The sequence below is a fragment of the Cervus canadensis genome, chromosome 9 (assembly GCF_019320065.1).
Source record: "Cervus canadensis isolate Bull #8, Minnesota chromosome 9, ASM1932006v1, whole genome shotgun sequence".
NCBI lineage: Eukaryota > Metazoa > Chordata > Mammalia > Artiodactyla > Cervidae > Cervus > Cervus canadensis.
The window spans coordinates 78,226,065-78,241,436 of record NC_057394.1 but is presented as its reverse complement, the minus strand read 5'-3'; the positions used below and the strand labels follow the sequence as shown (position 1 = coordinate 78,241,436).

General features: G+C 40.7%; 1 protein-coding gene across 6 annotated transcripts in view; it reads right to left on the bottom strand.

The window, feature by feature from the left end:
- The window catches only part of KATNAL1 (katanin catalytic subunit A1 like 1), a 57,722-nt gene extending 43,863 nt beyond the window's left edge, over positions 1 to 13,859 (bottom strand). Inside the window, exons 1-2 of one of the 6 annotated variants that reach the window (XM_043477863.1) lie at positions 13,801 to 13,859; positions 13,663 to 13,733 (exon numbers count right to left, since the gene is read on the bottom strand). The gene's annotated coding sequence lies outside the window, so the exon portion shown is untranslated. Of the gene's footprint in view, positions 1 to 13,011; positions 13,032 to 13,099; positions 13,243 to 13,274; positions 13,439 to 13,662 lie in introns of those variants that run through there. The other 5 variants (XM_043477861.1, XM_043477865.1, XM_043477862.1 and 2 more) reach the window with 5 other exon arrangements.
- Positions 13,860 to 15,372: the final 1,513 nt, after the last annotated feature.

The window sequence follows — 15,372 nt, the reverse complement described above, 5'->3', positions numbered from 1 at the left end:
AGAATTTTCCACAGTTTAAATTACAATTCTTCAAATGAGTCCTTAGACAAAAGCATTAATTCTGCTAATATATGCAAGAACACAAAGATGCACAATGGAAATATTTCCATGTAAAGTAGGGTCAGCAAACTTTCCCTGTGAAGGGCTAGAGTAAATATTTTTAGCTTTGAGGGGCAACAGGAAAATTTGAGGGTATTATGTAGTAGTTATATATAAAAGAGACAAAAATGTCCATAATTTTTATCAACAAAATTCAAACTATTATAGTAGTAATCATTGAGTACAACTTTTTGCAGAACAGGGGATATGATTTCATGTAGTTGGGATTCAGAGTTAAGTGTTTCCTATCATCAAGATCAACTGTAAATGTTTATGTGTCAGTACTGCTTTTTAATAAGATTTACACATTTCATGTTCAAAAGTGTCTGTTTACCAAGAGAGGTATTGTCACATACTGATATCAAATCACAAGCATATAATTTCAATCCAGCATATTCACTGTTTGAAAAACATTTGAAGGTTTTATTCTTCTCTTGGTAAGTCATTACACTGCATATTAATCAATTCCAAATGAAGGTTAAGTGGAAGTATCTCCATTACACAGTTAAATGGATTTTGTAACATGGAAATTTCATTTGACTTGCATCAAAGTAGTTTGAGCTCAAATACACTGAAAATCTGGGTGGGAACAGAGATCTCACTTCTTTGCTTTAACTTTTGACAGTGTAGAAAGCTATATATTATAAAATAGCACAGTACTACTTGTGATTCAAACATTAGCTGGCACCAAAATAACTTTAGGTTCGCACGTAAGCAGTCTGATCCTGAAACTTTCCATTGAATTTATTAAGAAACATTATCAAGTCTGCAGCAAAGCTGCTTTCCAAAGCTATTCAGTGTTCAGTAACAGTGGATGAGAACAGTTCCTCTCATTCAGAAAAATTTCAGATTAGCCCATAACTCAAGACTGCAATAGAACTTCGCCACTACAAGCCACGGAACTGCTGTGTGGCAGGGAGACGTCAGGATATTCTGCTTCTGACAAAAATTCAAGGAACTGACAATGGTTAAGCCCTCAAGAGTAACACTCCTGCGTCTTAAGACACTAACGGTTTCTTATCACATGATAGATTCAAATATTCTCTGCAAAATACCTGCTGATTATAAAAAAGAACCATCAACTTTAACCACCCTATGTTTTCACAGCTTTGTAAATTTGTTCACGTAAGCCTTTTTCTCTTCTACACATATTTTTATTTTTTTACCACCACTAGCTCCAACACATCAGATTCCACTTCAGGTTGTACAGAATAAGTGTATTCTCAACTTTTTAATAAATATTCCTGTCTGTAGCTATTCCATGAACACTATTCATTAAATATTATTTCTTCAGTAACTTCAAACTCAGCATTGACTTTGCAAATAAACACTTGAGCTGTTTTGGTAACATCTGTCAATTCACCAAGAGCCAAGGAAAACCACTCAAAATCATTTGCCTTGTTTTTTTTAATTGACTGATGTTCTCAACTATTCTAGCAATTGTTCTCACCAAAAGGCTAATAGTCTGAAACAAGTTTATTCTCTCCAGACACATTTCTTTGGCTGCTACAGTCAAATAAGATTTACTTAAGTCACCATCAGCAAATGATTCCTTCTTTGGCCAACTAATGAGACACTCAAGAAACTTACTCCGGGTGCAGCCTGATTTTTGTTTTTTAATTTCGTGAGGAAATTCTGCTTGAAAAGATACTCCTTTTTAAGTTTTCTAGCCACTGCTTTCCTGTGAATTAGGAATACCACGATGAGTGATTCGTCTGGTAATATCAGTATAAACTGTATTTCTTCAGCACACCTGTAGAGTCATTGCATAATAATCACAATGCTTTGTCATCCTGTTCAATATTCCTCACTTCACTGTGCTTTAAAAGTATAAATACTTCAAATCCATTTTTCTTATCTTTTCTGTTTTTAACATGACGGGAATCCGCTGATAATAAAGTAAAATGTCAGAGTACAGGGATATGGAGGGCACACGAGACACTGTGACGATAGTGAAAGCAAGCAGCAGTTTAAAGCACTGAAACACCACCAAGTCGCTACTGGCACTACTCAACTTTGTACAAAAGCATCCACAGACAATATGAAAACAAATGAAGAAAAAAAAAGAAAACAAATGAGTGTGGTTGTGTTCCAATAAACCTTTATTTACAGACACTGATAACTGAATTTCATTTATTTTCACATATCACAAAACGTTATTCCTCGTTTGACTTAACTGTTAAAAAAAAAATGAAAAAACATCCTTAGTTCATGTGTGTGTGGGTGTTAGTCTCTCAGTATGGTCCGACTCTTTGTGACCCCATGGACCATAGCCCACTGAGCTCCTTTGTCCATGGAATCCTCCAGGCAAGAATACTGAAGTGGGTTGCCATTCCCTTCTCCAGTGGATCTTCCTGACCCAGGGATCAAACCTGGGTCTCCTGCTCTGCAGGCAGATTCTTTACCATCTGAGCCACCAGCTGTTCAAAAACAAGTTGCAGGCTAGATTTGGTCCCCAGATTGTAGTTTGCAAACTCCTGCTTTCAGCTTGTCTTAAGAATCTAGGAAAATAAAGGCACATTAAATCCAAAAGAAGCATGTATATTATCTACGGTGAAACAGATCACCGGCCCAGGTGGGATGCATGAGACAGGTGCTCAGGCCAGGTGCACTGGGAGGACCCAGGGGAATCGGGTGGGGGGTGAGGTGGGAGTAGGGATCGGGATGGGGAATACATGTAACTCCATGGCTGATTCATGTCAATGTATGACAAAACCCACTGCAATGTTGCGAAGTAATTAGCCTCCAACTAATAAAAATAATTCAAAAAAATAAATAAATAAATAAATCCAAAAGAAGTAGAAGGAAGAACATAACACAGTTGAAAGCAAAAATCAATAAAATAGAAACAAGAAAAAAAATTTCAATGTAGTAAAAAGTTGGTTCTTTGAAGAGATCATTAAAAATGATTAAACCTTTAGTTATACTAATCAAGAAAAGGAGAGAGAAAACACAAATTACCAAAATCAGGAATGAAGGAGGGGCCATCACTACAAACTGTAAAGATAAAGTCACAACATACCAAAGCTATTTCTGAAGAAATAATTAATCTGAATAGTCCTATGTCAATCAATGAAATTCAATTTGTAGTTTAAAATCTTCCCACCAAAGAAAAACAAAAAACAAAACCAACACTCCAAATCCAAAAGACTTCATGAGTGAATTCTTCCAAGTATTTAAGGAAAAAAAAAACAATTTCCAAACAAACTCTCAGAAAAAGAAACAGGTGGAAAACTTCCAACTCATATTTTAAGACCAATGTTAGCCTGATACCAAAACCAGACATTATAAGAAAAGAAACTTACCTACCAGTATCCCTCAGGAACATAGATACAAAAATATTTAAATTTTAGCTAATCAAATCCAGTACATAAAAAGGATAATGCATTATGACCAAGTGGAGTTTATATAAAAAATTCAAGGTGGTATCTATTTAAAAAACTAATTTTAAGAGACTAGAAATAAAACATGATCATCTGAACAGATGCAGAAAAAGTAGTGGACAAAGCTCAATACCATTCATGATAAGAACCCTTAGCAAACTGAGAATAGAAATTCCTCAATCTAGCAAAGAGCAGCTATCATCAGATTAACTGTGAAAAAACTGAATGCTGCTGCTGCTAAGTCGCTTCAGCCGTGTCCGACTCTGTGTGACCCCATAGACGGCAGCCCACCAGGCTCCACCATCTCTGGGATTCTCCAGGCAAGAACACTGGAGTGGGTTGCCATTTCCTTCTCCTATGCATGAAAGTGAAAGTGAAGCTGCTCAGTGGTGTCTGACTCTTAGCGACCCCATGGACTGCAGCCTACCAGGCTCCTCCCATGGGATCTTCCAGGCAAGAGTACTGGGGTGGGTTGCCAATGCCTTCTCCAGAAAAAACTGAATACTCTCTCCCAAAATCAAGAAAAAATACGCAAGGCCAGTGAATCTCCTCTCAACCCTTCTATTCAAAATGAGAACTATAGGTTCTAACCAGTGCAACTAGCCAAGAAAAAAATAAAAGGGATACATATTAGAAAAGCAGAAGGAAAATTGCTCTTATTCACATACGATGTTAATTGTTAATGGAGAAAATCCTAGGGAATCTACAATAATTACTAGAACTAGTAAGTGAGTTTTGTAAGGTGCAGGATACACAGTTAATATTAAAAAATCAATCATATTTCTATTAACAATAAAAAAATTGAAAACTAAAGTCAAAACAGTAAAATCACTCAAAAATACTAAATACTCCAGGGAGAAAAGCAACAATATATGTAAGATCTGGGCACTGAGAAATTAAAGATGACCTAAGTTAATAGATATACATACATGTGTGTATGTGCACATGCATTTACAAATTGAAACCCTCAAGGTCAATTCTCTTGAAAGTGATCCACAGACTCAACGAAATCCCAATCAAGATCCCAGCAGCCTTTCTTATAAAAACTGACAAGTTGATTCAACACTTAGATGGAAATACAAAGGACATAGAACAGCCAAAACAGTTTCAAAAATTACAATAAAGTAGGACAACTTATACTGATTCCAAGATTTATTGTAAAATTAACAGGAATCAAGATGGCATGGGACTGGCATAAAGCTAGACACAGACCAATGGAACAAATCAGAGTACAGAAAGATCGAAACGTATATGGCCAATTAATTTTTGACAAAGTTGTCAAGGCAAATCAATGAAAAAAAATATATATATATATATTTTTTTCCAAAAAGGGTGTTGAAACAGCTGCTGCTGCTGCTAAGTCACTTCAGTCGTGTCCGACTCTGTGCAACCCCATAGACAGCAGCCCCCCTGGCTCCCCCGTCCCTGGGATTCTCCAGGCAAGAACACTGGAATGGGTTGCCATTTCCTTCTCCAATGCATGAGTGAAGTCGCTCAGTTGTGTCCGACCCTTATCGACCCCATGGACTGCAGCCTACCAGGCTCCTCTGTCCATGGGATTTTCCAGGCAAGAGTACCGGAGTGGGTTGCCATTGCCTTCTCCATTGAAACAGCTAGATATCCATATTAGGGAAAAAAAAAATTCTGAATCTCAAGTCTTACCTCACAACATATACAAAATTTAACTCAAATTGAATGACTCAAATATAAGAGTTCAAACTACAAAACTTGCAACTTAAGATTGTGGGGGTGTTTTGTACTGGTCCCCCAAACCCCAGTTTCTACAAAGCAACGTGTAATGGGCCATGTGGTAACAGCAAATGCAGCAGACTACATTACCCAAGAATCCTAAATTTAGGGAACCCAAATCTATCATACTGAATACCATGCATGCCTACCCTTTGTTCCAGATGAAGATTCTTTCTTTCTTTCAAGGTTGTAAGCAAGCCTAACCTTTTCTCTGGACACTCTATCTACCTCCCAAGGCTGTTCAATTTGGTATTTCAATTACCTAGGGTAGTCTTTGTCTTTTCTATATTGAATCTTTTTTTTTTTTTTTGGTCTATCACATGTCTTTCTTCCTTTCTTGGTTTACTCTCTTGTTGTTCAGTCATTAAGTCGTGTCTGACTCTTAGCGATCCCACAGACTGCAGCAGGGCTTCCCTGGTGGCTCAGATGGTAAAGCGTCTGCCTGCAGTGCGGGAGACCCGGGTTCGATTCCTGGGTTCAGAAGATCCCCTGGAGAAGGAAATGGCAACCCACTCCAGTACTCTTGCCTGGAAAATTCCATGGACTGAGGAGCCTGGTAGGCTACAGTCAATGGGGTTGCAAAGAGTCGGACATGACTGAGCAACTTCACTTTCAGACTGCAGCACGCCAGCCTCCCCTGTCCTTCACCATCTCGTAGAGTTTGCTCAAACTCATGTCCATTGAGTCAGTGATGCTACCTAACCAACTCATCCTCTGCTCCCTCCTTCTTCCTTTGCCTTCAATCTTCCTCAGCATCACAGTCTTTTCCAATGAGTCAGCTCTTTGCATCAGGTGGCCAAAGTACTGGAGCTTTAGCTTCAGTTCTTCCAATGAATAATCAGGGTCGATTTCCTTGAGGATTGACTGGTTTTATCTCCTCACTGTCCAAAGGACTCTCAAGAGTCTTCTCCAGCATCACAATTCAAAAGCATCAATTCTTCAGCACTCGGGCTTTTTTATGGCCCAACTCTCACATCTCTACATGACTACTGGAAAAACCATAGCTTTGACTATATGAACCTTTGTCAGCAAAGTGATGTCTCTGCTTTTTCATATGCTGTCTAGGTTTATCAGAGCTTTCCTTCCAAAGAGCAAGTGTCTCCTTTATAGAATACATTTTCCATAAATGGGGAGTAAAATAAAATTTTGAGACTATGCATGTCTTAAAACACCTTTATTAAACTATCTTCATACTTCAGTGATAGTCTGGCTGATTACTGAATTTTCATTTGCAAATAATTTCCTTTAAAAATGTAAAAGCATTGCTCTATTACCTTCTAAGTTTCAAGATTAAGTTGAGGCAACTAAAGTCATTCAAATTTCTGATTGCTTATATATGTCTTTTTCCCTTTCTGCAAACTTATAGGATCTTCTCTTTGACACAAGTTTCCTAAAACTGTTGATGAAATGCTTTGACATGGGTCTATATGTGATTCTTTCAAACTAGAAACTAGTGTCTTTCAATTTTAGGAAAACTTCTGAATTAGTTCGTTGATGATTTCTTTTCATTTTTCTCTCTTCTGAACACCTTTTATTTAGCTATTGGACTTTCTAGGTTAGCCCTCTAATTTACTTATCTTCTCTCTTTGCTCTTTTGCTCAACTTTGTTCTAGATTTTCTCAACTTTGTGTTCTAGCTCCTCTCTATGAAGTATTTTTCTCCTTTTGCACTTTATTATTGAAGTATATGACACACAGAGTAAACATATCTTCAGTGAATTTTAAAACAGATTACACCCAGGTAACACCCACATTAAGATATGGAACATTTTCTTACCCCACTGAAGCCATGACTCCTCAGTTAGTACTTGCCCTCCAGGGCAGCCACTATTCTCACTTCCGTTGCCATAGAATGCTGCATGCTTTTTTTTTTTAATCAGCTTTACTGAAGTATACTTTTTACACCATGAAATTCACACATTTTAAGAATACAATTTTATTTCTTTTGAAAAATGTGTACAACTGCATGCATTCTTCCATTCATTAATCACCACAGAGTTGTCTTTTCTGGAATGTGACATAAATAGAATCATATAGCATATATTCTGGTGTTTGACTTCTTTCATTTAGAATAATGCTTCTGAGATTCAACCATATTGTTGTATGTATCGGTAATTTGATGCTTTTATTGCTGAGTAGCACCTCATTATGTGAATATACTAAAATGCATTTATTCATTCACCAGTTCTCCATAAGGCACTTCACAGAAACAACCAAAAGTACAGGATACATCCTTGACCAAGACTTCACAGTATTTGCACTGAGGTCATATCTAAAATTTCAAGGTACAAAAATTACAATCTATTATAAGAGTGAGGCAAATGCTACAACATACAGCAGAATTATTGCTATTATCAAAAGCACTTGATAATCTAATAGTCACTACAAAATAAGTATACCTAAAAACATAGGAGCAAGCCATTTAAAAATGAATAGACAGGTCTGAAAAAGAATCAACAACAACTTTTAGCATTAAAATGAAATGTTCACTGAAATGAAAAACTCAGTGCACTGAGGAAATAGCAGATCAGGCACAGATGAAAGGAGGATCAAGAAACCAGACTACAGGGCTATAGAACTTGCCCAGAATGCAGCATATAAACACAGAACAAGTAAACAAAGATAAGAAGTGCAGAGAGTACAAAGACATGGCCCAATATATGTCTATTACGAATTCTAGGAGAAAAAAAAGGAGACAGCAATATTCAATACATAATGGCTAAAACTTTTTCAAAATCTATACAAGACAGTAACTCTGTTTCAAAATAAATAAAAACAAGTCCACATCTAGGACAATGTAGTAAAACTACAAAACCTAAAACCAATAGAGAGAAATGATATATTATCAACAAAGGAAAAATAATATATTGACAGCTAACTTTCCAAAAGGAATACTGGAAGCCTGGAGGCAGCAGAATAATGTCTCTCATGTGCTACTAGTTGGAGGCTGCCAATCTAGACTTGTATACCAAGCTAAACTATTCAAGTGTGAAGGCACTATTAAAATTTCAGGCAGAAAAGCCTGGGTATGAATCCAGGCACCACAAATTTTTAGTTGTGATCTCAAGCAAATCATGTAACTTGTCTCAGTCTCTACATAGTTCTACATCTATAAAATAGGGAAAATAATATTTATCATCACAAGGTTATCGCAAAAATTAAATGTGAAATACATTAGCATCATTCCAAGCACGTAACACTGACCCAATGTAAGCTATTATTTTCACTCCACACTCAATATTAATGCATAAGTTTGAAGCCGCTTTCAACTAACCCAGTTTTCATTGTAATTCCTAGAAGCTCTACCACAACTTTAATTACTTTTAACCATAACTTCTGTGAATAGAGGTTTTAAAAGGTTTAACCATTTAAACTCTTTGAAACGTAAGAGGATTTTTTAAAAAATCTCCTTGAATTTAAATTAGAAGAGTTTCTAGGACTTTTAAATGGTCAGGTTACATCTGAGGGAGGCATAGATATTTTAACAATGCCACATACTTGACAAGTTATTTTGAGCATTATTATGTATTCAAAAATGAATCAGCATCTTCTTACAATATTTGCAATTGAACTGACCCAGTAATGTTGCCCTATATACAACAGTCCAAGTAATATCTTCAAGGAGAGTTTTAGTCTCAGAAGAAAAAGAAGAGCTCAGTTCAAGTTCATGCTCAGACTAAGAAGAAAAAATGCTGCCTCATATGGTTCTACATAATTATGACTTGTCTCCTTCATGACTCAGATCTAAACCTAACAAATTCCTGGTTCCAACCTATCTCTTCAGCAGCATCTCCAACCACACCCTTCTCTTCTTTAAATCTACCATCAACCCACAAAACAAATGCATGCACACAAAGCTTTTTCCCCAGCATAACTGGATTTCTCTCTTATACCACGACTAAGACACACATTTGGGAAAACTAAAATGTGAAGTCATGTGGGCCTTAGGAAGCATCACTACAAACAAAGCTAGTGGAGGTGATGGAATTCCGATTGAGCTATTTCAAATCATAAAAGATGATGCTGTGAAAGTGCTGCACTCAATATGCCGGCAAATTTGAAAAACTCAGAAATGGCCATGGGACTAGAAAAGGTCAGTTTTCATTCCAACCCCAAAGAATGGCAATGCCAAAGAATGATCAAACTACCACACAATTGCAGTCATCTCACACACTAGCAAACGAATGCTCAAAATGCTCCAAACCAGGCTTCAGCAATACGTGAATCGTGAACTTCCAGATGTTCAAGCAGGATTTAGAAAAGGCAGAGGAACCAGAGATCAAATTGCCAACATCAGCTGGATCATCATAAAAGCAAGAGAGTTCCACAAAAACATCTATTTCTGCTTTATTGACTATGCCAAAGCCTTTGACTGTGTGGATCACAAAAAACTGTGGAAAATTCTGAAAGAGATGGGAATACCAGACCACCTGACCTGCCTCTTGAGAAATCTGTGTGCAGGTCAGGAAGCAACAGTTAGAACTTGACATGGTACAACAGACTGGTCCCAAAAAGGAAAAGGAATACATCAAGGCTGTATATTGTCACCCTGCTTATTTAACTCATATGCAGAGTACATCATGAGAAAAGCTGGGCTGGATGAAGCACAAGCTGGAATCAGGATTGCTGGGAGAAAATTCATTACCTCAGATATGCAGATGACACCACCCTTATGGCAGAAAGTGAAGAAGAACTAAAGAGCCTCTTGATGAAAGTGAAAGAGGAGAGTGAAAAAGTTGGCTTAAAGCTCAACATTCAGAAAACTAAGATCATGGTATCTGGTCCCATCACTTCATGGGAAATAGATGGGAAAACAGTGGCTGACTTTATTTTTTCAGGTTCCAAAATCATTGCAGATGGTGACTGTAGCCATGAAATTAAAAGACGCTTACTCCTTGGAAGGAAAGTTATGACCAACCTAGACAGCATATTAAAAAGCAGAGACATTACTTTGCCAACAAAGGTCCGTCTGGTCAAGGCTATGGTTTTTCCAGTAGTCATGTATGGATGTGAGAGTTAGACTATAAAGAAAGCTGAAGGCCAAAGAATTGATGCTTTTGAACTGTGGTGTTGGAGAAGACTCCTGAGAGTCCCTTGGACTGCAAGGAGCCCCAGCCAGTCCATCCTAAAGGAGATCAGTCCTGGGTGTTCACTGGAAGGACTGATGTTGAAGCTGAAACTCCAATACTTTGGCCACCTGATGAAAAGAACTGACTCATTTGAAAAGACCCTGATGCTGGGAAAGATTGAAGGCAGGAGGAGAAGGGGACGACAGAGGATGAGATGGTTGGATGGCATCACCAACTCAATGGACATGAGTCTGAGTAAACTCCAGGAGTTGGTGATGGACAGGGAGGCCTGGTGTGCTGCAGTCCATGGGGTCACAAAGAGTCAGACACGACTGAGTGACTGGACTGAACTGAAAAACCAGCTTGTTCTCAGAACCCAAAATTGCTTCAGAGGTCACTATAATTTTTATATTAACTTTTAAGTTAATTCTTTTGTCTTCACAGTAATGGTTTTTAAGTAGGAAAGCAAATATTTTCAAACAAATTTTTAATGTGAGTGAAAGTTGCTCAGTCGTGTCCAACTCTTTGCAACCCCATGGACTATACAGTCCATAGAATTCTCCAGGTCAGAATACTGGACTGGGTAGCCATTCCCTTCCCCAGAGGATCTTCCAACCCCAGGTCTTCCGCACTGCAGGTGGATTCTTTACCAGCTGAGACACCAGGGAAGCCCAAGAATACTGGAGTGGGTAGCCTATCCCTTTTCCAGTGGATCTTCCCCACCCAGGAGTCAAACCAGGGTCTCTTGCATTGTGAGCAGATTCTTTACCAGCTGAGCTATCAGGGAATCTATCTAGTTCAGTTATAATATTTACATGTGAGGTTTAAGAAAAAAGTTCTACTTTAAACTATGTTTATCTTTCTAAAATACAAACCTGTTAAGGCCACTGCATGTGTGCTCAGTAGCTAAGTTATGTTACACTCTTTGCAACCCCACGGACTGTAGCCCACCAGGCTCCTCTGTCCGTGGGATTTCCCAAGCAAGAATACAGGAGTGGATTGCCATTTTCCTCCTTCAGGGAATCTTCCTGACCCAGGGATCGAACTTGAGTCTCCTGCATCGCAGGCGGGTTCTTAACCACTGAGCCACCTGCGAAGCCCAATAAGGCCACTACTCCACTGGAAATTTTTCAATGGTGACCCCATGTTGAAGAAAAATTCTAAATTCTTTATCATGGTACCAAGTACTCTGATATCTGGTCTCTCCACTACATTGCAAGGATTCTGGGTTTCAGTCATCAGAACAGTCAAGGATGCCCCAAACACAAAACACTCAAATCTCTCCTTTGCTTTTGTTATGCCATTTGCCTAGAAAGGCTTTCCTCAGCCTCACTCCAATAAAAGCTTAATAAACTTTCCTAGCACAAGTCAAATGTCACATCATTCTGGAGATTTCTCTTAATCTCCTTAGAGTCACAATCCTCCCCAAGGGTACAAAGGATGCCATCAATGGTTGAGATCATTTAGATGAGTTAGACCCACTTGGGTTGAAATCCCAGGTTCACACCTTACTCAGCTATGACCTTATTCAGCTATGGGCAAGGTCTCTGAGGCTGTTTCCTCATCTCTAAATAACAGGAGCTACTTCATAGGATTGTTGTGAGGATAAAATAAGGGGCTGCATGCAAAATATGCCTCCCATAGAGTAAGTATTCAATACATGTTATTGTGATACAATATCACTATAACATATTCCCACTCTGGGCTCGCAATAACTTGCACCCGTCTCTCTACACTATTATGATGACATGACTGTGTGCCCATGCAGGACACAGATTACCTTCTATCAGCTCTTAATTCCCACCACCTGGCATATTGCCTTGTGCAATATGATATGTGATAATAGATCCTTAACAAATCCTGAATGAATGAATGAATGAATCCTAAATGAATAAATATTTCAAATTCCTTACGTATAAGGCCTCGATTTTATCCCCAGTGGTCTTATTAAAGTTACTTTTTATCTCCGCCTACAAAACTGCTTCTTTAAATCAAGTTTACAGTGACCAAAGAGAAAATGAATCTTAGAGTGAGAGAAAATTAATTTCATAGTGACCTTAAGTTGTCTTCTTATTTAGAAACACACACACACAAAATAAGCCCATACTGCACCAATAATTTTCCAACACACCATTGTAAAATACCAGATTTCTAGGATAGTTATCTATCTATTGAAAAATTTTAAAAGGGTGGATTAGGGAGGTTTTCTAAATCTGTATCAGCTTCCTTACCTCCAGGGCCTGGGCAAACTTTAGGGACTAAAATGTATTGCAGAGCATTAAAAAAGAAAGAACAGGGGACTTCTCATTCTGAAAAATGGTCCTAAGAAATTTCGAAAAACATTGTAATAATAGAAGAAAATAATTATTACTACCCACTGCTAAAAATTTAGTTTAAAAACACAATCCTGTACTTAAAAAAAAATTTAGTAATTCAAAGTTGAAATAATCATAAAATGGCATAAAAATATGTGTAGGTAGTGTTCAGGCTAGTAGGCGGAGGTAAAGGAGTGCTCACTTTGTAATCTTGGCCCTCAATAAATAAAATGCAAAACGGAAAAAATATCAGATACTACTACACAACAGCATGGTACCTTTTATCTACTTCCACACTTAACCTTTAAACATTAATGCCCTTTGAATAATTATTAACCAATGGGTTTAATTAATGCAAACACCTCTGAACTACTTCAGAATAAATCTGATCAAGTACCTAGCAATAAAGGAGGAAATCAGGGAAAGGAGAAAAATCGGTTAAAATATAGTTTTTCGGTCGCCCATCAAAAGTGTGCCATACATACGGTTCTGCACCAAGAGGCAGCAACTAGGGAGGGTGAGAGGCGCCGAAGGCCCGAGGCCCCGCAGCCCCGGAGGCGACTCCTCCCCGACTCTATGTGGGGCGGTGGCCGGGTCGGGGTGGAGACAGCGCTGCAGCCGGGGCGGGACAAATAGCAGGGCGGAACGCCCAAGTCTCACCTCCACTTCCCCTTTAGCTCTCAGAACCCCATTCAGCGACCACCCCAGAATCCCCTCACCAGAGAGAGAGACTCTCCCTGTCTCCCCCGGCCGGCTCAAAGTTTATCAGTCTTGCCCAGCTGTCGGGGCCGCCGGGCTTTGTAGTTCGCCCGTCCGGGCAGAGCCACCAAGGCCGCAGGCCCGAGGCGCCGCTGAACTACAATTCCCATAATGCCCCGCGCGCCCACCGCTCGCGGTCTCTCTCTCACCCCCTCTCGCGCAGCACGCAGTCTCCCCCGCCGCGCATGGCCCCAGCGTCTCCGGCAGCGGGAGCTGGGGTGTGGCTGTCCACCCAAGCACCCCACCACCGGCTCTCTCGCTGGCCCCCGCCCCACCTCGGATTCATTACCTAGGTGGCGCAGGTCGGCCGACCGTTTTTGCCGCGGTCCAGGCGGGGTTGGGGTGGGATACAGGCCGCCGCCGCCGCCGCGGAGTCCGTTAGTTCCCTACGTGCGTGAAGAGGCGGCGGCGGCGGCGGTGGCCGCCGGTTGCCATGACAGCCGTGGGCCGCGCGGTGGGGCTGGGGGGTAGCGCGAGGGTTCGGAGTCGGCTCGGGGAGGAGCCTGGGCAGCGGCCGGGGCTGCGGGAACAGGGAGGCGCGAGGGTGCGCCGGAGAGCGGAGGGAGACGGCGACACTGAGGCGGACGGCTGACGAGCTGAGCTCCGGGGCCGCCGATGAGTCCTGCGCTGCAGCGTCCAACCCCCGTGCCAGGACGCGAGTCCGCTCTCTCCTGAGAGAGAGATGCGACTGGCGTCAGAGGAAGGAGCGGCGCCGGCTCTGGAAAGGTCGCGGGTCCAGCCCCTCCCTCGCCGCCCATCCTGGCAGCCTCCTCTGGCCCGGCCGTCTGGCGTGTTTGGAACCTAAAAGCCACCTCATTGGGGCTTCTTCACCAGTAAAAACCAAATCTGCAGCCTTTCACACCTCCTTTCTGCCATTTTCTGAGTGGGATAAAGCGAATCATTTACTAAAACGTAATGCACACGGCCTTTACAATTATTCAGAAGGCTTGAGAATGTGTTAAGTGGCGTTGATTTCAATTGACAGTTGGTCTCTAATAACCCTTGAATAATCGGTGTGGGGGAGAAGGAAATGACAACCCACTCCAGTGTTCTTGCCTGGAGATTCCCAGGGACAGAGGAGCCTGGTGGGCTGCCATCTATGGGGTAGCACAGAGTCGGACACGACTGAGCGACTTAGCAGCAGTAACAGCAATCGGTGTGGACTGGTCGTGACCCACCTCAGAGATGCTGTGAGGTTAAGAGCAACAACTTCTAAAACACTGATAACCAGGGGCAGGTGAATCGCACTGATGCTCAACGTTTTCGTATGCAAAATGGAGGTAATAACTGCTTCACAGGACTTGTGAGAAATAAAAGCTTTGATACTAATGAGGCACCCTAAAATGCTGGGATTTAAACATAATTTTTAAGTATTAGTTCTTTGATACGTGGTGATCAGAGCCAGAAGGGTGGGAGCCTGGAGGAGAGGGTGTAGTTTGCCTGAAGAGAGAATTTTTCTGTGATGGAAAAGTTCTGTATCTTACTTAGGATTTGGGTTAGGAGGCTTCTCTGGTAGCTCAGCTGGTAAAGAATCCACCTGCAATGCAGGTGACCCTGGTTAGATTCCTGGGTCGGGAAGATACCCTGGAGAGAAGAAGGGTCACCCACTCCAGTATTCTAGCCTGGAGAATCCCCATGGACAGAGGAGCCTGGTGGGCTACAGTCCATGGGGTCCCTAAGAATCCCACACTACTGAGCAACTTTCACTTTAGGAGGGTATATGCATTTGTCAAAACCCATGAAATGCTACCTGTAGATCTGTATGTTTCACTGTAAGTAAATTTACCTCAAAAAGGAACATTAAAAATGTTAGCGATTGTTATTAGAGCTGTTGTTGTTAAGTCTTTTTAAGTCGTGTCTGACTCTTTATGACCCCATGGACTACAGCACCCCAGCCTCCTCTGTCCACCATCTCCCAGAGTTTCCTCGAATTTATGTCCTTTGAGTTGGTGATGCCATCCAGCCATCTCATCCTCTGTCGCCTTCTTCTCCTCTTGCC